Source organism: Aedes albopictus, chromosome 3, assembly GCF_035046485.1.
Source record: "Aedes albopictus strain Foshan chromosome 3, AalbF5, whole genome shotgun sequence".
Lineage (NCBI taxonomy): Eukaryota > Metazoa > Arthropoda > Insecta > Diptera > Culicidae > Aedes > Aedes albopictus.
In genome coordinates this window covers 27650274-27671714 of record NC_085138.1, presented here as the reverse complement: position 1 = coordinate 27671714, position 21441 = coordinate 27650274, and the positions used below count along the sequence as shown (strand labels likewise).

Below are 21441 nucleotides of genomic sequence, written 5' to 3'. Positions count from 1 at the left end.
AGTCTATAATAACCTCACAAAGCTTCCATCCCAGCAGTAGTAACTGACCTTTTCCAAATTATGTTATATCACCTTTCTCACGTGTGTGCAATCAATCATCATCAGAGCGCTCAGAAAGATCACATAATTTGCATATCCGCCAATTATTGCCCAGTCACTCACTTATGATTGCGTCTAGCCCAAAACCCTGTTGGAGGCCGTTCCAATCCTCCTAGCCTTCTCCACTACGAACGGTTGTCCAATCTCTGTCCAGGGATTGTTTGTAGCCGGTAATAAAAAGGGAGAAAGAAAGGTTCACGAAGACGATGACGACGCCGAAGTCAAGGTCCATTCACGTGAAAGTAGCCCCCCAAAACGTAAATGTGATAAACAAAACTAATAAGGGTATTAAAATCAAGCCTCCGGGCGGGCACGTTCACGACTGGGATCGACTATCTGGCCGCCGTTTGACACAGTGATTCAAACTGGATATCGATTCGATTTCAAATTTAAGTAACTTGGAACGAGCTCACCAATTCTATTTGATTTCGATTCGATTTCGATTCGATTTCGATTCGATTTCGATTCGATTTCGATTCGATTTCGATTCGATTTCGATTCGATTTCGATTCGATTTCGATTCGATTTCGATTCGATTTCGATTCGATTTCGATTCGATTTCGATTCGATTTCGATTCGATTTCGATTCGATTTCGATTCGATTTCGATTCGATTTCGATTCGATTTCGATTCGATTTCGATTCGATTTTGATTCGATTTCGATTCGATTTCGATTCGATTTCGATTCGATTTCGATTTGATCTCTGTTAGTAATGATGATAATGATAGTGAATTATGATGCTCACAATGATATTGATGATAATTCTGGATTTTCAATCACCAAGCCAAAATTTCGAACCACTGTGCGGCGCCAACCAACCGGTTGAGTCATCTACCGAACATAAAACACTCATCCTCGCTAACTTCTTCCAAACATTCGCACTGGGGTCTCTCTAGTTTTTCAACCTTTTTTTTGTTTGGACGACACCCTAAAACTTTCGCTCGCTGCAGCAGCAGCATCAGTAGTGTGGTCCTCCAACATGAACTCTCTTTAAGTTCAGTCAAGATGAGCCGAGCGCCTTAGGGCCCCTTAGGCTATTAGCTGATTCCCATAGGCCGCCATCGTCGTGCGCTCATTGAGTAAAAGTACCCTCTAATGGGCTCGGAAGATTTTTGCGACTATACCTCAGGGAGTTCATGGGTAAACGTTGAATTGTTGATGAATGAATAATTGTTCCTGGAAGAGTCTGAACTCAAATTGGCTTTGTTCAAAGACTTATTATTTAATGCAATGTCGAAATCTAGTCGAAGTTCTATCATATAAAATTGTACAGTAGCGGTCAATATCACTAATATCATATCACTGGTAAATTTTCACTGACATTAAGTTTCGGTGATTTTTTTTTACAGATCTGACTCTAATAACATAACCCAAATGTGATTGAAATTTGTATGACACGAAATTTATCTGAATCTCATTTGAGGTTCAAGTGACATTCGATTGAGGGTCAACTGAAACTCAGTTATATTCAAGTGAATTTCACTTGATATCTTATGACCGTAAATTGAAATTCTGTCAAAATTCATTTGAATCGATATCAAATTGAAAAAGATTCAATTTTGGTAAGATACCAATACAGTATGATTTAGACTGTGTATTCCATAGGCCCACAAAATATGCTACCTTCCCATGCTTAGGGTTAAAACTCATAAGACGATGCTGATTAGAAAGTCACACACGTTCACGAAAAAAAATCCCGGGCATCATCGCCACGACGACGAGTCGGTGTCTGTCTCAAGAGAGAGGAGCCGAAGAGCAAAATATGTTGCAAAAGATCAGCGCCGGCGATGATGATGACGAAGATGACGATGCATGTGAGGCTGTTAACTAATCGTATAGGCCAAAAAGCGCTGAGGTAGATAAAAAACCTACATAGCTTAAGCTTTTTCCCTACTACTGACTTGCGGAATTCAAAGGGTACTCTCAACTAGGCGGTGATTAGAGTTTTTAATCTGACTGCCATTGCTGACGACCTCCCCGATTGGGTCTTCAATGGAGGTTGCTGTTTGAAGACGGGACGGAAGTGGATGGACGTTGAAATTTCCGGATTAGGTTTTTGAGAATTTCTCTTATTATGTGCCATCAGATATGAAGCCCTTTCATAAGGTTGATATACTTAATCCTAAAATGAAACATGCACTTCAATTTTACAGAAGACAGAATAATCTCGTTAGTTTATTTTTTTTTTTGCTAGGAAACAGTAGTTTATTGTTCAATTTTCATTCGTTAAACGAACCTTTTTTTTCTTATTTTTTTTCAAAGTTGAAATTGATATGAATATGATAATCAGTTTTGAAACATGTAAAATTTTCAAAAAAGAAAAACGCTGACCATGGTAGTCCAAAAATAATCACCGAAACAGGTGACATTGGCTATATGGAATTGTCGAAGTCACGTGAAATTCATGACATTTGGTAGCTCTGAGGATAATGATAGTGAGAATTACCAACACTCTTGAGAGCAGAAATGAAATTGTTAATGAGAATGATGCACAGCTTGATAATTAAAATTACAGCGTAGCAAGGATAGTGCTTTGTTTATTATAATGATGATGAAAAGGTAGTGATAGTGATAATAATAATGATAATGATAAAAACAGTGATAATGATAATCACGGTTATGATTTTTTTATATGTATTAACGAGATTTGTAGTACTGTGCTAGATTTTTTTTAAATTTAATTTACTAAATCCTGCACTCAAATGAAAAAGAAAACTACTCTCATACCGTTTCAGGATTTCCAAAGACGTTCCAGGGGGTTTCAGGAGCGTTCTAGGAGTTTTCAAGGGTGTACCAGGGGTTTCAGAAGCCTTTCATTCACTTTCAAGGGGTTTGCTAGGCGTTTCATGGGATTTCAGCAGCTTTCAAGTGCGTTCCGGAAATTTCATTGGCGGTGTATTAAGTTTCAGGGGTGCTCCCGGGGTTTCAAGAGTGTTTCAGGGGGTTTAGGTGGGTTTCAGGGGCGTTGCGAAAGGTTTTACGAAATTTTAAGTGGCGTTTTAGAGACTTTAGGTGGGTTATAGAGGCCTTAGGGGGGCTTAGGTGCATTCCAAGGGATCTTATGGGGATTAACCTTTGAAGACGCGCGACATCAAGCAGTTGATACTGCACCGCGCTCGCGCTGTATTCGAAGATCGAGTTTTTTTTGGTAGTGTTGTATTTTTTACAACAGCGAGCCTCCTGAAGGATTCAAAGATTTTCCGGGATGTTTCAGGAGCGTTTCACAGGGTTTAATGGGCGTTCCATAAGGTTTCATAGGGTTTGAAGGCGTTCCGAAAATTTCATGCGGTTTCAGGGGTGCTCCAGAGGGTCAGAGACTTTCATAGTCGTTCCTAGGAGATTCATAAGTGTTCCAGGGAGTTTCACTGGCTTTCCAGGGATTTCAGACGTGTTCCAAGAGGTGTTGCATGGGGTCATTGGTGTTTTATGGGGTTTCCAGGAAGTCTCAGAAGCTTTCAAGTTGATGATGGTTAACCTGGGCTTGTTAGGGGAATATCTGTAAATAAAAAGAAAATCGCGTTAAGTACTGTTCCTTTGAATTCCACTAAGAATTTGCATCCTTTGACAGATACGTATTTCGACCTCAACTATAAGGTCGTCTTCAGTGTCTTGTACTTGACTCGACTCGAGTGAAGTACAAGACACTGAAGACGACCTTACAGTTGAGGTCGAAATACGTATCTGTCAAAGGATGCAAATTCTTAGTGGAATTTAAAGGAACAGTACTTAACGCGATTTTCTTTTTATTTAGCTTTCAGGTGTTCTAGGAGGCTTCAGAAGTGTTCCAAGGATGTTTCGGAGTTTTCAGGAGCGTTCCAGGGGTTTTCAAGGGGCTTCTGTATCGTTCTAGGAGTATTCCAGGTGGTCTCAAGAGACTTCAGTGGTGTTCCAGGGTTGTTTTAGGTGTTTTAGAAGCGTTTCATTCGTTTTCAAGGGTTTTTCATAGGCGTTAAATGGAATTTCAGAGGCGTTCTACCCTAAATAATCACAAAATTATCGCGTTTCTTTTCATTTTAAACAATACCATTCATTTTTTTTTAATATATTATCAGCAATTTGGTGATTCCTGCAGCCATTCCTTTGGCAATTTATTTACATTTTATTTTTGGTGATTCCTTTTGGAAATCTATCGGTGTTTGAATATTTATTCAGCCATAACTTTTGCAATTCCCTAGGGTTTTTTTTTTTTGGAATAGTTAGATTGGAAAAATTAGTGATCTTTTGTGGGAATTTCTTTGGAAATTCTTTCTGCAATTGTTTGAGGAATTCCCTCTATAATTCTTATAAGAGTTCTTAAGACAATTTTTTCGTGTATTTTTGGGCATAGCTTCTTCTTCCAGATTTAGCATATTTTTTAAATCTTTTTAACTTTTTTGGAATTGACTACTTCCCAAAATCCCCGAAACATCTCAGGTATTTTGTTTTTGAAATTCCTTCCGTAGTTTCTTTGGGAATGTCTTCGTTAAGTCCCTTGTAAATTACCGAAATAATTTCTCTTGGAATCGATCGTAAATTACATTGGAAATTTTATCGAATATTCATTTGAGAATTTCTCAAACTATTTTTTGGAAACTTTTTCGAATTTATTTTTGGGAAATCCTTTCGCCATTCCATTTGGAATTCTTTTGGTATTTTTACTAGGCTTTTCTTCAGAAATTTCTTTAAAAAATCTTTCGGCAATTGGTTTGCTTGCTCGGAAATTTCTTTGGACAATTTCTCCAGCAAATTATTTGGATAATTCTCAAGCAATTGTTTTGGGAATTCCCGGCGCTATTCTTTGAGAACTCATTGCAACATTCTTTGTGAATACCTGGAGTATTTTTTAGAAATTTATTCAACCTCTTCTGTGAGATTTTATTTGGTAAATCCTTTGGGAATTGATTCGGTAATTTTCTTTTTAATAACTTCAAAATTTCTTCGGTAGGTAATTTCTTGGACAATATTGTTTTTTTTTAATTCTTCACCAGCAAATTTAAAAAAAAAACTGATTTGCATTCTTTTTTGTAATTAAATTATATTACCATTGAAATTGAATAGAATTCCTTTCAAAATTTATTCAGGATTTTTTTTTTTGAAAATTTGTTTCATATTTTTGGGATTTTTTTCCGCGAATTCATCCAAGAATTCCTTAGACAATTCTGTCGTTTATTGATTCATCCTCTCAAAAATCTTTTGGCAGTGTTTTCAAAATCGGTAATTCCTTCTGTTATTCTATGGCAAATCCCTTTCAACAATTCCGATTGGGAAATTTTCAATGAAATTTACAAAGAGTTTAAGGAAGCTAGTTTAAGGATGCGTTCAAAATTTGGGTTTTAAATCATTTTAATGTCAATGGGAAAGATAAAAAATGGCTGGACCTAGACGTCTGTCGATAATTCCTTTAGGAATTGCTCAGGAAATTACTTTTTCCATTCCTTTGAGAATTCCTTTGCATTTTGTCAGGTAATTTTTTAAACAATTTTCTCAGTTTATTACTTTGGAAAACGCATCACTCTTTTAAAATTTATTCAGCGATGACTTTGGGTAAAGTGACCAGACGTCCCGGATTGTTCGGGACAGTCCCGTATTCTAGGTAGCCGTTCCACAATGTAAAGTGTCCCGGAAATGTTCCGGATTTCAACAATAGTCAAAAGATTTTTTATGTTGAACTGCTTCTATTTTTCTTTGATTTTTAAAGGGTGCCTCCATGAACTCCTCCAACTAGGAATACCTGAATAGATAGACCCAGATTTCCTTTGGATTTTGGAATAAATTTTTTCTAGCTATTTCTTTCAATATTTGAACAGAAAATTTCCATAAAAATATTCAGGAATATAAAAAAAATCTCTTAAAATTTTAGAGATGAATTACATAAAAACTCAAACAAAAATGGATATGAATGGATTCTAAATAACATCAGAAGAGATCCTTAGAGGTATTTTGAGAATGCATCATGTAGAATGGCACAAATGTACCAAATGGAGGATAACGTGCCTCTGGAGCCGGCCTTCTGGTCATGTACAAGACTTTGAAGGTTTTATACGGAAAACATCCTTATAAACAGAAGCATATTTTTTTTTAATCTTTATGTGCATTTTTCGGAAACTTTGAGTTTGAAAAATATAGTTTAAATTAAATGTATATTCATTATCTTGCATTATTGTTTTTTTTTTCAATTTAAGGCTTTTTGTTTTGCATTATCTTCATCAATTGAATAGTAAATTAAAGCATTATTTTGAAAATAAAACAATTATTTTTAATGTTTGCTGATTCACTGAAATACTTACATTTTAAGTCATATAAATCTGTATCCCGCATAAGAACACAATACATCTGGTCACTTTTTGGGGATTTTCGTACTTCGTGTTGTTTTGAATTGCCTCAGCAACTTTTTTGGGATCTTTTTGGCCATTTGTTTAAAAATTTCTTAATCAACATAGGGAATGCCTTGGACAATTTTTTTGAGAAATCCTCTGATTATTCTTTTGTGAAGTACTTTATTAAATGCTTTTGAAAATTTGCCTTCAAGAATCCTTAAAAGCATTTCTTCGTGAATTTTTCAGCCTTGCTTCTAAGAGTTCATTCAGCATTTTCTTTGGAATGCTTTTTTACTTTTTTTTGCGGCTTCTCAAAATTACCGAAACAACAGGCATTTTCAGGTAGGTTATTGCATTAGAAATCCCTTCAACTTGTTTTTTTTTGTTTTGAAAATGCTTCCACAATTCCATTTGGAATTTCTTTGGTAAATTTAATTGAACTTTTCTTCAGAAATCTTACTCAAAAATTCCTTTAAATACTTTGGACAACAATCCTTCAACAATTTGATTGGAAATTTCTCAAGTTATTGATATTGAAATTCCTTCCTCCATTCTTTCATTATATCCTTTTAGAATTTCATCGGAAGTTTCTGTGTGAATGCTTATTGTAATTTTTTTTTGCAGTTATTCCCTTGCGATTTGATTCGGCAGTTCTTTGAAATTACTTGAAAACTTCTTCTGGTACTCATCCGGCAATTTTGTTTCTGAATCCTTTGGTAATTCCTTCAGAAATTTTTCAAAAATTCCTATAGAAACTTCTTTGGGCATTTTTTGGGAATTGATTTGGCTTATTTCTCTGGAAACGCTTTCACAATTACTATTGGAGTTGTTCTTTAGGAATGCGTTTGTTTTTATTTCTTCAAATATTCCTTTCAGGATTCTTCCGGCATTTTTTAATTTTCTTGAAATTCCTTCAAGAACCTTGTTAAAATTAGAAAATCTTGCTGTAATGCCATTGCAAATTGCTTCAGCAATTCCAATTAGGAACTCCGGAATTTCCAAACCAACTTTCCAAAAAAAATCCAAAATAATACATTTTTATAGAGATTGCCGAAGGAATTCTCGAGGAATACGTTGAAGGAATTGCCAAAGAAGTTTCATTTTTTTTTTCAGATTCAGACTGTTTAACGAAGTTTGAAAGGAGTTACTGTAGGATTTTTTAAATTAATACTCAAAGAATCCTCAAATAAACTATAGAAAGAAAACTTGTAGAACAATATATTTTTCCAAAATTATTTTTTGAGATTAATTTTCTTTTTTTTTCTATTGACTCATAATGTTTACTTTAGGGCCCGAAAACGTTTCAACGGCTTGACCGTTTTTAAATCTTTCAGCGTGCCTTAGCAGATGTTTTTGTTACGTAAATATGTCCTAAACAAACTACTCGTTTAAATATTCATTTTTATGATACTTTTCATCAAAAACTGCCAAAACATTGAATCCTAATTGTAGGCAAACCTGGCTACGTCGACGAGAACACGGCCGAGAAACCAACGGCCACCAGCAACAACAGGAACAGAAGCAGCAAACCACTTAGGAACGGCGGCGACCACGTTTTACCGGTGAACACGTGGGGAGGGACACCACTTTCGAAGCAAACTCTGCGGTCTTTCTCTCACTCGCGGAATAACGAACTCGAGGGTAGGTTTGTTGGACCCGACTATATTTGACCGGTATCGAAATTATACTAAAATGATCAGAGCCAAAGAACCTATATCTACCTCCTAATCGCGCTAGCACGATCGGCACGGTACCGATCGGAATTGTTCTCCCTACTCTCTGAGTACATTTCATTTGGCTCTCCGTGAGTGCTTTTGCACGTATATGTAATTAGGTACAATAGTTTGTAATTCAAATCTAATTAATTTTAAAAAGTATGATTGCCAACATGCCGGGCCCCGTTGAAAGCCCGCTTTCAACAAAACACCAAGCGTCTCCATGCTCAGTGGGTGGTAGGCTGCTGGGGAGAGGGATCCTCGATGGGAAGTGGACACACTTCGGTGATTGCTCGTCGGTAGCTCCCGTGTGCAGTTCGAACCTGAACTACACGAACGTGTCCATCCTTACCGGGGAATACCTCTTCGATCCGACCGAGATTCCAGCGCATCGGAGGTGCGTTATCATCTTTAAGGAGCACCAACGTTCCTACCTCGATGTCCGGATGGACAGTTGGCCACTTCTTGCGGTCCTGTAATTGAGCCACGTAATCTCGTGACCAAGCTTTCCAGAAATGCTGGAGGCTTCGTTGCATTTTCTGGAATGAATTGAGACGATTAATGGGAGTATTGCATAAATCGGGCTCGGGGAGAGAGCAAAGTGGTTCTCCCACGAGCAAGTGCCCTGGTGTCAAGGCAACGACGTCTCCGGGGTCCGACGACATCGGACATAGTGGGCGAGAGTTCATTATCCCCTCGATCTGAATGATCAGGGTGTTGAAGTCATCCGTGTTGAGTACCGTATCTTTCATGACACGGTAGAGGTGGTACTTGAAGGTCTTGACGGAAGCCTCCCAGAGGCCGCCGCAGTGGGGTGAACGGGCTGGATTAAAGTGGAAGATGATTCCAGCTTCCGCACAAAACGAGTGCAGTTCACGCGATCGGTGCATCGCGTCGAATTGCTTCCGATTCTCTTCGAGCATACGATTTGCTCCGACGAAAGTTCGTGCGTTGTCGCAGTATATATCGGAGACACGACCGCGACGACCGACGAGGCGCTTTAATGCGTTCACGAACGCGTCGGACGTGAGGTTGTACACCATGTCGATGTGTACCGCTTTCGACGACATACATACGAAAATCGCGACATGTATCTTGACCGACGGACCGCGACGATTCGGAATCGAAACCGAGAACGGCCCACAATAATCGACGCCACAGTGGGTAAACGCGCGCGACGGCGTAACTCGCACTGCAGGCAATGGTCCCATAATTTGAGAGACATTTCTGGGACGGCAGCGAAAGCAGGTAATGCACTCCCGAACAGCTTTTTTGGCGAGATCGCGGCCTCGCACTGGCCAGTAGCGCTGGCGCAACGTCGACAAGAGAAGTTGTGGTCCAGCATGTAACATTCGGAGGTGCGTTGCTCTCACGATGAGCGTTGTTAGGTGGGCCTTTTGGGGCAATACCAATGGGTGTTTGGTATCGTAAGGAATATCGAGATGCTGCAGCCGACCAGTAATTCGCAGCAACCCATTCGAATCTAAGAACGGGCAGAGGGTTTTTAAAGGAGATTTGAACGAAAAAGCTTTGCGGATCGTCCCCTTGTACTTCTTGAGGAATTCGATTTCCGCCGAAAAATAGACCTGCTGCGTTTGCCTGACGAGCTCCATCAGCGCGTGTTCCATTTCCATATGCGAAAGCGGACCAAATTTGCGCCTTTCAGGTGGTTTAGTGCGGCAGTTATTAGCAAACCGCCGCAGCCATGCGACTTTGCGTTGCAGATGGGAGAGCGATGAATGCTGTTCGATGAGATCAATCGTATCATGGTGAGCGACTACGACTGAAACGACCTGTTTGGATTCGGTTTTCCGAGCTTCTTGATGTAGTGGTGTTAGTTTGATGCAGTTCTCCGGCCAAGTATCCGAATTTTGTCGAAGGTAGGGGGGACCGTGCCACCAGAGCGAATCTTCCATCAAGAGCGACGGAGAGACTCCCCTCGAGATCTTGTCCGCAGGGTTCAGCTCAGTCGGGACATGCCGCCACATACTTCCTCCTGTCAGCCGATGAATTTCGGCAATCCGATTCGAAACGAATACCTTCCACGGCGTAGAAGACGAAGCTATCCAATGAAGAACGATCGACGAATCGGTCCAAAATGTAACCGGGAAAGCCAGCTTCGTCGAATCCAATACGAAATCGGCCAATTGAGCGCCGAGAACTGCCGCACACAATTCGAGACGAGGAATAGACAAATTACGAAGTGGACTGATACGCGATTTCGCTATCACCAGGTTGCATTGCTGTTCCCCAGTAGAGCTTATAGATTTGACGTACATGTAGCAGCCGTACGCATGTTCGGAAGCGTCTGAAAAGACGTGAAATTCTACGGCTCGATAGTCTTCGATGAGAATGCGACGTGGAATTCGAAGCGAAGATAGCGTTGCAATCTCGTTGCGGAACTGGATCCACCACTCTTGATATTTCTCCGGCAAAACGTCGTCCCAGCTGAAGTTTTCGAGCCACAGTGCTTGCAAAAAGATTTTTGCACCAACGATAGATGCCCCGACTAATCCCATCGGGTCGAAAAGACGTGACATCTCAGAAAGAACCAAACGCTTTGTGATTGGCTCAGAAGACGTGAGATCTGGAACGTTGAAGCTAAATTCATCTGTCTGTGGGTGCCAAAGAAGTCCAAGAGCTTTCACCGAGTCAGATTGGCTGATATCAAGTTCTGTTCGAGCGTCCCGAAGCGATTCCGGAATTTGGGAGAGAACAGTGGGACTATTACTGCTCCATTTTCGCATGTTGAATCCACCTGAACGTAGCAGCTCGATTAGCTGATGGTTCGTTTCCACCAAGCGTTGTTCGTTGTCGTCCCCCGAGAAATAATCATCAACGTAGAAACATTTTCCAACCTTTGGGGCAGCGAGGGGGTACTTGTCGGCTTCGTCCTCGGCGAGCTGGTTGAGAACGCGTGTAGCGAGATACGGTGCAGGGGCAGTCCCGTATGTCACCGTTTTCAGCCGATAGGTCTTCAATTCCTCGGCTGGATTCTCCCGAAACAGGATCAGTTGCAGCAAAGAGTCATCCGGGTGAACCCACACTTGCCGGTACATTTTCTCGGCATCCGCACTCACCGCAAAACGAGGAATTCGAAAGTTGACGAGTGTAGCGATGAGGGGCGGTTGAACGGTGGGACCAATGTAGCAGAGATCGTTCAGTGAAATGTTGTTGCTGCCGCGACACGAAGCGTCGAATACCACGCGTGTCTTCGTGGTGGTGCTGTCGGGCCGCTGAATGGCGTGGTGAGGAAGATGAGCGATTCCAAGCGACAGCATCAAAATTAAGGAAATTTTTTAATTCATAATTTTCTATTGAAGTGAAACTTTGCACAGTTTTTCAGCTCCATCTAAATCGCCATTTTTCGATATCAAATTTTTATTTTGAATCACGACTAACTTTTTAAAAGGGTTTATGCGAAAATGGTTCAAAAATATTCAAAAATCTGCACAACCAAAATGGTTCGTTCGATTGCTATGAATTTTTCAGCAAAGTTAGATAACTAAATGGTGATTCCTAAGAAAATATACACTGTAAAAAAACATCTTTTTTAACTTTAAAAAATATCATTTTTGTCACAAAAACTCAAATATCTCAAAACCCTATCTTTTTACCAACGTAATTTTTTTAGGGAAGACGGTCCATTGTATTAGCAATCTACCATACAAATTTGGTGATGGTAAACTAATAAACAAAAAAGTTATAACATTTCAAACATTTCACAATTTTCACATTTGGTAAATATTTTTTTCTGTGTAAATTATTTCGGTCCGAAATCGCAGTTTGATGCTGATTTTATCGTTCAGCAAAGTTAGATAACTAAATGGTGATTCCTAAGAAAATATACACTGTGAAAAAAAAATCTTTTTTTAACATTAAAAAATATCATTTTTGTCACAAAAACTCAAATATCTCAAAACCCTATCTTTTTACCAACGTAATTTTTTAGGAAAAACGGCCCATTGTATTAGCAATCTACCATAAAAATTTGGTGATGATAAACTAATAAACAAAAAAGTTATGACAATTCAAACATTTCACAATTTTCACATTTAGTAATAACTTTTTTTTAGTGTAAATTATTTCGGCCGGAAATCGCAGTTTGATGCTGATTTTATTGTTAATGGCATTGCGTGAGTAAAACAAGCTGTTTTTATTATGTATTATGTATATTATATGTACAGTAATGTTCCGATTTTATCACGCCCTCCGCGCATTAATCGTTTATTCATTAATTTGCTGTTACATTTGAGGACAAGTGTTTTCCCTCTTCTTCAAGATGAATGTTGAAAGCGTGTTTTGCAACGTTAAAAATATTGAAATGGGTATGGATGTTGAAGTATATTTCAAAGCATTTTTGAAAAGGGGCGTGATTAAATTGTTTAAATAGATGTCGCTCATGGTACGGTGGCATGACTCTCTGCACTTAGCACTTCTGGCAATTTCTCAGTTGTCGTTTTCGAAATTTTCAAACTTCCTACGCCCTGCTTTACCGATGATATACAGATGGCTCGTTTGTCAAAGTCTAGACGGCAGGACGTGCAAATGCGTAAATTTGTATTCAATTTGGGCATAACCAGTCTCTTTTAGTTTATCTATGGTGCTTTCGGTGAGATTTCGTAACTCTTTTGAACATTTTTTTTCATCAAACGGTCTACAAGAGAGCGTTGAGTTGAAGACCTTTGAGAAAGCGACTGATCATGTTGTTCGTTAGATTATAATAAACAAAATCACTTATTAGTTTTAACTGACTAGTTTGGTGTTGTTTGCTTGCCTGAAGAAAAAATTTAATATAAAATTTTTAATATCCATAGCGGTAGTATTTTTTTGCTTTTTCGTGAGCATTGGTATGGTATGTATACACACAAACAAACGTAACACTGACGAAATTTTCATTGACCACGCCTTTAACGATCATTTTGAATCTTGGTTGTGGCTTCCATAACCAGAAGAGTGCCCATCGTTTTTCTTTGCGTTTGACGTTTCACACTAGCGCCTTCTGATGACGATATTGCACAACGCAGTGTTTCGTGAAACATTTCCACCAGGTGATGGTAGTGTGAACTGGGCGATGGATTTTCACGAAAATTGTTCTAGGCGTTTCGTCTGTTTGTCTGTGGTATGTACCTCTCATGTATTTGTTGTTGTTGAAGTTACTCGCATTCTTCCGATCATAAAGTCTGTTCTCTAAGAGGTAATTTTTTTTTTTGCAGATCAACTAGACGTATACGCGTATATATTAAACTTTTATTATGCAGCTTTCGTCTTAAAAATAAGTTTAATTCCATTTTTCTTATGATCAACAGCTTTTCAACACTATCAAGGAATTTTTTCACCAGTCACGTACAACAAAAAGTATGACACTCTCAATATTTTTGATCATAACACTGGATCGCGTCTAAGGGAGCATCCATTAAGTACGTCACGCTAAAATTGAGAATTTTCAACCCCCCCTCTCCCTTTCGTACGGGTTTTTCCTATACTTAATACATTGCTTGTCACACTTTCACAAACCCCCTTCCCCCCTAGGACCGTGACGTACTTAATGGATGGCCCCTAAGTTTAAAATATAAACTATAGTAATTATGAATAATCAAACAAAAATATCATGAAAACAACTTGTTTAGTTCAGGTGGTAGCCTTTACAATAAAATCAGCATCAAAATATATATTTTTTTTTTGCTAGGTTTCTAGCTGCACTCTGAATAGAGTTGAAACCTCTACACTAGACCCGAAGGTAGAAAAGAGTACGTAATCTTTCAGAAGCAGTTTGCCAGCCGTACGCGGAAAATGATATCCATTAAGACACTGTTGCCTACTGACTCAGAAAGTTACGGTAGAAGGTTGGAAAGTTTTCAATTGGTCAGTCAGTCAGGATTTGCCTATGTAGTGTTATGGTCACACGGTTTGTGTTTGTCTTCTTGTTTGATTTTGAGGTATGGTTCAATATGTTTTTTTTTCTCGTGAAGTCAGTTGTCGTATGTTTGTTTTTTCCATCGAATCAATCGAGCCCTGTATGTTAAAATATAGTCGATCCTGTGTCAAATTATTTTCTTGATTTCGCTAATCGTTTTCTACTTCTCTGTGTTCCTCTCTTGTGTCCTTAAATTGTGATCAGTTCAAAACCCACAGAAACATGTAACTGAACTTCTGATATTTTTCTGTTGGTGTCATAATACCATCTAAGAGTTGAACAAAAATACGCCAAGTTGGTCAGTTAATTGCAATAAAATTTCAAAATAATAAAGATTGCATGTCAACTATTATGTATTCATCCCCCTACAAATACTATGAAAACTATTAAAATTCGTTCAATTGTCCTACATAAACCATGTCATTTTCTCAAGCGTAGCCTAGAAATGTCAACCTAAGTAACGTTGTTCAGTAAATAAAAAGCAGTCAGTTTTTGTCCAAAATGTCACGTCGAACGCATTGACGTCAACAATGCGTTTAAGTGTTCGCATGTTAGCTTCGAATCTATCAGCACAATTAAGTGCTGCAAATCTCCTTCCCACTATTAATTCTTCGGTCGATTTTAATTGCTTTATTTAAAGAAAATATGACCAACTAACATTGTAAAAATTCGAAAAAAGCGACTCTGACATTAATTAATTACTAATCCAAATCAACCGAGAAACGTGGGAAATAGAGCCCAAACAACATTTTGAAGTCAGTTGGCTGTAAAAGGTTCCAAAACCTGTCACAAATCCTATAATACTTTTATTAGGATTTGTAACGATCTTCAAAACCTTCTTATATCCAACCGACTTGGAACTATTGCTTGGGAATAGACTCTACTGAGCCCCGGCGGTTCCTCCGTGTTTATCGAGCATGTCTGATGCATATGATCAGCCATACTCCATCTGCAGCAGCCGGTTCGTGATGAACCGTTGGAGGCGCATTGAAGTGTTAAAAAAAGGTGATATGTTTCACTAAAGAACACTACATTACAATAACCAAAATGAAACTCCTTCACTTTAATACCGTCAACCCCTGCGAACTTGGCCAGGGAATAAAATCAGCATCAAAATATAACTCTCGAAATAATTTACACAGAAAAAAATTTTTTTTTTGTTACTAAATGTAAAAATTGTGAAATGTTTGAAATGTCATAACTTTTTTGTTTATCAGTTTACCATCACCAAAATTTTATGGTAGATAGCTGATATAATGGGTCATTTTCCCTAAAAAATTGACGTTGGTAAAAAGATAGGGTTTTGAGATATTTGAGTTTTTGTGACAAAGATCATATTTTTTTAAAGTAAAAAAATAAATTTTTTACAGTGTATATTTTCTAAGGAATCATCATTTAGTTATCTAACTTTGCTGAAAAATTTATAACAATCGAACAATCCGTTTTTGCTGTACAGCTTTTAGAATATTTTTGAACTATTTTCGCATGCACCCTTTTGAAAAGTTAGTCGTGATTGAAAATGAAGGTTTGATATCGAAAAATGGCGATTTAGATGAAATTGAAAAACTGTGCAAAGTTTCAGATATTTTTGAAATGGTCGCTCAGGATCGACTGACATGACTCCGTGGAATTCCTCAGATAGAAGTGCGGGGTAGACGGAGATAAATCAGGCTTGATTTCCTCCATGTGCCCCAACGATAGGTACTCATCCATGAACTTCGAGTACTCTGCGTGTAGTTGTGGATCAGACGACAGCTTCCTCTCGATTGCCGAAAACCGCCGCTCGGCGATTCTGAACGACTCTCCCAACGAGTCAAGCATCTCCCCACGAATCGGCAAACGAACCACGTACCGACCGTCAGAAGCTCTATAGTGTGTCTTTCGGAAATGATTCTCGCAGTATAGCTCCTCCAACGAGAGCGCCTTTCCCTTCTCAAAACTCTCCACCTCCCAAAACTTGTGAACCATCGACTCCAGGTTGTCGATCGATGACACGTTGCAGACGACGGAGGGGGCGCATGGTTGTTCTGCTTCACCGGCGACAACATAACCGAAAACTGTTTTGCGAAGCACTGGCAAGCCATTTCCAACGGAGATTTGATCGTTCTCCAGAATCGAGAAGAAGTTTTTGATACCGATGATGAGGTCGATGTCATGCGCAATGTTGAATTTAGGATCAGCAAGGGGAAGGTGGCGAGGTATGACCCACTTCGAAATGTCGACAGTTGCAGTGGGTAGGACTCTAGTCAACGTGGGCAAAATTAAAAATTCCATGCTACTTGTGTACGAACCGTAGCGCGACGATACAGTTATGATCGTTTTGTGCTTCACTTGTTTTACTGTTTGACTGATGCCGTACACATCGATATTGGCTGGTGTGCGTTTCGAGCAAAGCCGTTGAGCGAGAGATTGGGTTACGAAATTGGCTTCGGATGCACAATCCAGCAAGGCGCGAGCGAGAATATGAGTGCCATCCACGTGTTGGACTTGCACGTAGGCAGTAAGCATGAACACTGACGATATACATGCTTTCGATACGAAAGAGTGATTGGGTGTGACGGTTTGGCAGTTCGTCACTTGCGAGGAACTATGAGCTAAGCTTGACGGTATAACCGGGGGAACCGGTGACGAAACGGACGATAACGAACGATTGGTTGGCCTATCCGACGGCGACGAGGCCTGTCCCGTAACCCGAGGGACCCCGTGACATTGATCGACAATGCACGGCACCGACGACGGCGATTCGACGACCGTGGCCGATTGTGGGGATTGCTGACATTGGCCAACCTGTGCTGCCACAGATTTATCGTGGGACTCTGTATTGCTGGCATACTGCGAGTTCAAATGCAAAAGTGTGTGGTGACGTTTATTGCAGATCCGACACGAACCAGCAGAGCAATTTGTCATCATGTGAGATGATTTTAGGCAATTCAGACAAAGTCCTTGCCGTTTAGCCAACTCGAAGCGTTTTTGAGGCGTTAGCTTCCTAAAGTCATCGCACTGCGATAGTGTGTGCGATTGCTTACACAAACTGCACTTTTGAGTGCTATCATTGTTGGCTGAGTGGTACAACGTGGTTTTCGGCCGAGAGGGTTTGGACTCATGCTTCGGTTCGGATTTACTCGTAGAAGGCGAAGGTTGGGAGAGCGTAATTGACTGCAAAATGAGAGAACGTTTTTGGATGAAGGCAACCAGGTCAGCATATATTGGCCGCACATTCTCCTGAAGCTGATTCTCCCACTCCTTTTGCGTCAACGGGTCAAGTTTGCTGCTAAGCAGTTCAACTAGGAACGAATTCCAATGTTCTCTGGGATCTTCTAATTTATTGAGCACGCTCACGTGTTTGTCGAACTCGTCCGCAAGGTTGCACAGCGCAGACGAAGACTCTTTGCGCACAGATGTAGTGGACATTAATGCCGAAAAATGTTGCTTGATGAGGAAGTTTTTGTTGTCGAACCGCTTTTTTAGCAAGTCCCACGCAATAGCATAGTTTGCCGCGGAGACTGCGAGAGATTGCACGAGTCGCAAAGCATCACCTTTCAGTACAGTTTTCAAGTACTGAAATTTCTGTACTGCCGATAGTTGGCCGTTAGTGTGGATGAGAGTGGTGAAAAGATCGTGAAAATTCATCCACTCATCGTAATCTCCACTGAACTCCGGAATTTTAAGTTCAGGGAGGCGAACAAAAGGAGCATGTGCAGGCGGAGCACCAGGTGAACCGGGCCGCCTTTCAGCTCTTTCATCAAAGACCGCAAGTTTGATGGCTAATGAGCCTTTCAATTCGAAGTATTGCGTTTCGAAATCAATGCGTTCTTCAGCAAGTTTCTCCGAAAGCTCGTCCTCAAGTTCAATTTCGGCCTGCACCTCATTGAACTTCTCTCACAGGCTATCTAACGTCTCAAGCCGAAACTTGAGTTGAGGAAAATCACGGTCGAACACAAAATTCTCATCGTATTCCTTGATCAACTTGGCGGAACCGATGATATTGTTCCTTTTCAGGAGGAGCTTCTTAGTTTTCTTGCACTGTCGAAGCACCATTTTGGAACAATGAGACCCACAATGGGCGCGATAACAATAAAACGCACGAGAACAATTTATTGATCGAAAATAAAATGGCGGTCCACTCACCTTTTGTCTCCAGTGCGTTACCTGGGCTCACTTGGCTTGACCTGCGTCCTTTGCTCGCTGGCGATCTTCCGTGCTCTTGCAGACGTCCAGGTCGAGAACAGCTACCGATGCAGCAAGTAATCCGGCTGAAGATCCGTGGGGTGGTACAACAGCGGCGAAAATTTCCAAAATGGAGCCCGCTATTGTTCGAGAACAATCCACGCTATCCTCTTGCGCCGGCCGATAACGATGACGAGGACCTGGCAGTCCCGGGTTTCGGCACCAAAAAATGTAGGCAAACCTGGCTACGTCGACGAGAACACGGCCGAGAAACCAACGGCCACCAGCAACAACAGGAACAGAAGCAGCAAACCACTTAGGAACGGCGGCGACCACGTTTTACCGGTGAACACGTGGGGAGGGACACCACTTTCGAAGCAAACTCTGCGGTCTTTCTCTCACTCGCGGAATAACGAACTCGAGGGTAGGTTTGTTGGACCCGACTATATTTGACCGGTATCGAAATTATACTAAAATGATCAGAGCCAAAGAACCTATATCTACCTCCTAATCGCGCTAGCACGATCGGCACGGTACCGATCGGAATTGTTCTCCCTACTCTCTGAGTACATTTCATTTGGCTCTCCGTGAGTGCTTTTGCACGTATATGTAATTAGGTACAATAGTTTGTAATTCAAATCTAATTAATTTTAAAAAGTATGATTGCCAACACTAATAATGCAGAATTTAATAGATTAAAAAATACGATTAATCCAATTTCTCCTAATATACTAAGTATTCTTTTTTTCTTTTTTTTTCAGGTATGTATTGCTTATCAGACAGTAAATACGTATGACAAAATTTTTAGTAAGTACATTCACAAATTTGACATTGACTAAAACAAAGAGACGTGATTAGTTTATTGAGCTTTCTTGCTCTCGTCGTAACTGCGCTCCAGTTGAATTGTAGCTCGATGAGCCATCAGGTTCTTCTTTATTTGTTTGAGCCACCCAGCTTCAGTAGCTTCCATGCGCTGCATTAATTTAAAAGCAATTCACTTCAAATAAGTTGCAGAGATTTTCTAGATATGTATTATTACAATCATTGTGAAAATTAACTAGCAATAGTAGTTTTTCGTGAGAACAGATTATTTGAATCGATAGTGAGTCAGTCAACTCTTGAATTTGCGGATTCTCAATCTCCTGTAATAAAAAAAAACTAATGCACAACAATTTTTGTGAATAAGTTGACGTTTCTGCTCAGGATACCAATTTAATGACCACCAAATTCGTACTTTATTGTGATTTCACAAGTGGAGTTAGTTTTATCGCAAGCATCAGACAATTTTAACTCTCAAATGGATACCTGGGGTCCATTTGGACCCCAAATTGAATTATTTATATCTCTTGATTCTGATGTTGTAGAATATTCATCTCTTCGGCAAATTTGTTCGGTAAGTCATGCGCCATCTGGCGGTGAATTGATTAATTCGAAATTTCCTCACTAGATGGCGCTATTTGGCATAAACAATTTAGTAATATAATGTCTTCAAACGGAATTGCCGGAAGATCTAGCTATAGCTTGTAGAAACGTCACGTCTTCGGGTAAGTTGCTCAGTAAGTCGAGCGCTTACAGAAAATGGACCGATTCATTCGAAATTTCACCACTAGGTGGCGCTAGTGAGCATGCCAAGTTTACATCTCATATATCTCAAGATCCTGATTACATAGAAAGATGGTGTGTTCGGCAAAGTTGTTTCGTAGGCAAAAACTTACAGATGATGCAAAATTTGATTCGTAAATCCACACATAGGTGGCGCCACTGAGTATGCAAATTTTATGCTTCAAATATCCCAGGGTCTTAATAATTCTCTTACCGTCTCTACTATCTTCAGCAAAGATGTTTGGTAAGTCAATAATTTACCGTTTGATTCGAACCTCTATCACTAGATGACGCTAGTGAGCATACAAATTGTGAATCATTTTTACATCCGGATTCAGATTATTTAGTAAAATTGAAGATTCTGCAAATAAGTTGCAAGAACTTATAAATGATGAGTCGTTTTACTCTGAATTTCGCCCATAGGTGGCGTCAGTGGACATGCTATTTGTATATCTCATATAGCACAAGAGCCTACAAGTCATAATTCCGCGCACTCAGAAAACAAAACACCACTCAGTGCACACGCAGAGTGTTCACAGGGGGCTGTTCAAATATTTTGATGAACCAAACGCATACCAGTGGATCCCAAAAAAAGCTAGTAGACATCATATCTTGTGATATCAGAGACAAACAGACACAACAATAACACAATTTCTCACCCATATATCTCAGGGTTTTAATTACTTGGAGTGTTGGTGTGCTCGGCAATCCTGTTAAGCTGGTCGAGGACTAACAGTTGATGGACCGTTTGATTCGAAATTTCACTAATAGGTGGCGCTGAAGAGCCTATACTTCTCAAATCTCAGGACGCTGTTTACTCAAAAAGATGGTCTCCACGGCAAAACTGTTTGGTAAGTTAATAGCTTACAATTTGATGATGCTAAATTTCATCTCTAGGCGGTGCTAGTTACAAATTAAGTTACAAATAGGTTACAAATAGGTTGCAAATGATTATAATTTCTAAAAATGTATTCCACATGGTGTAACTTTTTGCTCTTCAGACAAATTTGAGTCAAGTCAAATGGTGAACAAAGACCAATTTATTTGTCATAAATTTTCAAAATTGCATTAAATTTGGTTAACTTCTACCCTAATATATATGTAGTAGTTTATTGGACTGCAGTGAAATTAGAAGAATTTTACTAGAAACACTTCTGTGTGTGTAGTTCCGAATCAAACAGACCAGCATCTGTCAGTCCTTGAGCAATTCAACAACTTTGCCGAAGATACCATCATTCTAGGTGATCAGAATCCTGAGATATATTTATTTAAAATTTGCACGCTCAGTAGCGCCATCTATGTGTGAAATTTTCAACCAAACCGTACATCATTAGTAAATACTTTACCTAATAAACAACTTCGCTGAAGACACCAAAATTCTATGTGGTCAGGATCTTGATATGTATATATGTGCTCAAATACTGAATATTTACATGTTCACTAGCGCCACCTATATATGAAATTTCGAATTAAACGGTCCAGCATCTGTAAGTCCTTGGCCAACCCAACAACTTTACTGAAGACACCGATATTCTAATAAATCAGGATCATGCGATACAGAAGACCGAATTTGGGGTTCAAATGGACCCCAGGTTTCCGAAATGGACTAACATTTAAGGTTTCCTGTAGAGGGTTGATTGAACA

The 21441-nt window shown here is 39.6% G+C and overlaps 1 protein-coding gene across 3 annotated transcripts in view; it reads left to right on the top strand.

Annotated features, from left to right (window-relative positions):
* Positions 1-21441, top strand: part of LOC109418423 (disheveled-associated activator of morphogenesis 1) — a 333193-nt gene that overhangs the window by 55172 nt on the left and 256580 nt on the right. The gene's annotated exons all lie outside the window — the stretch shown is intronic.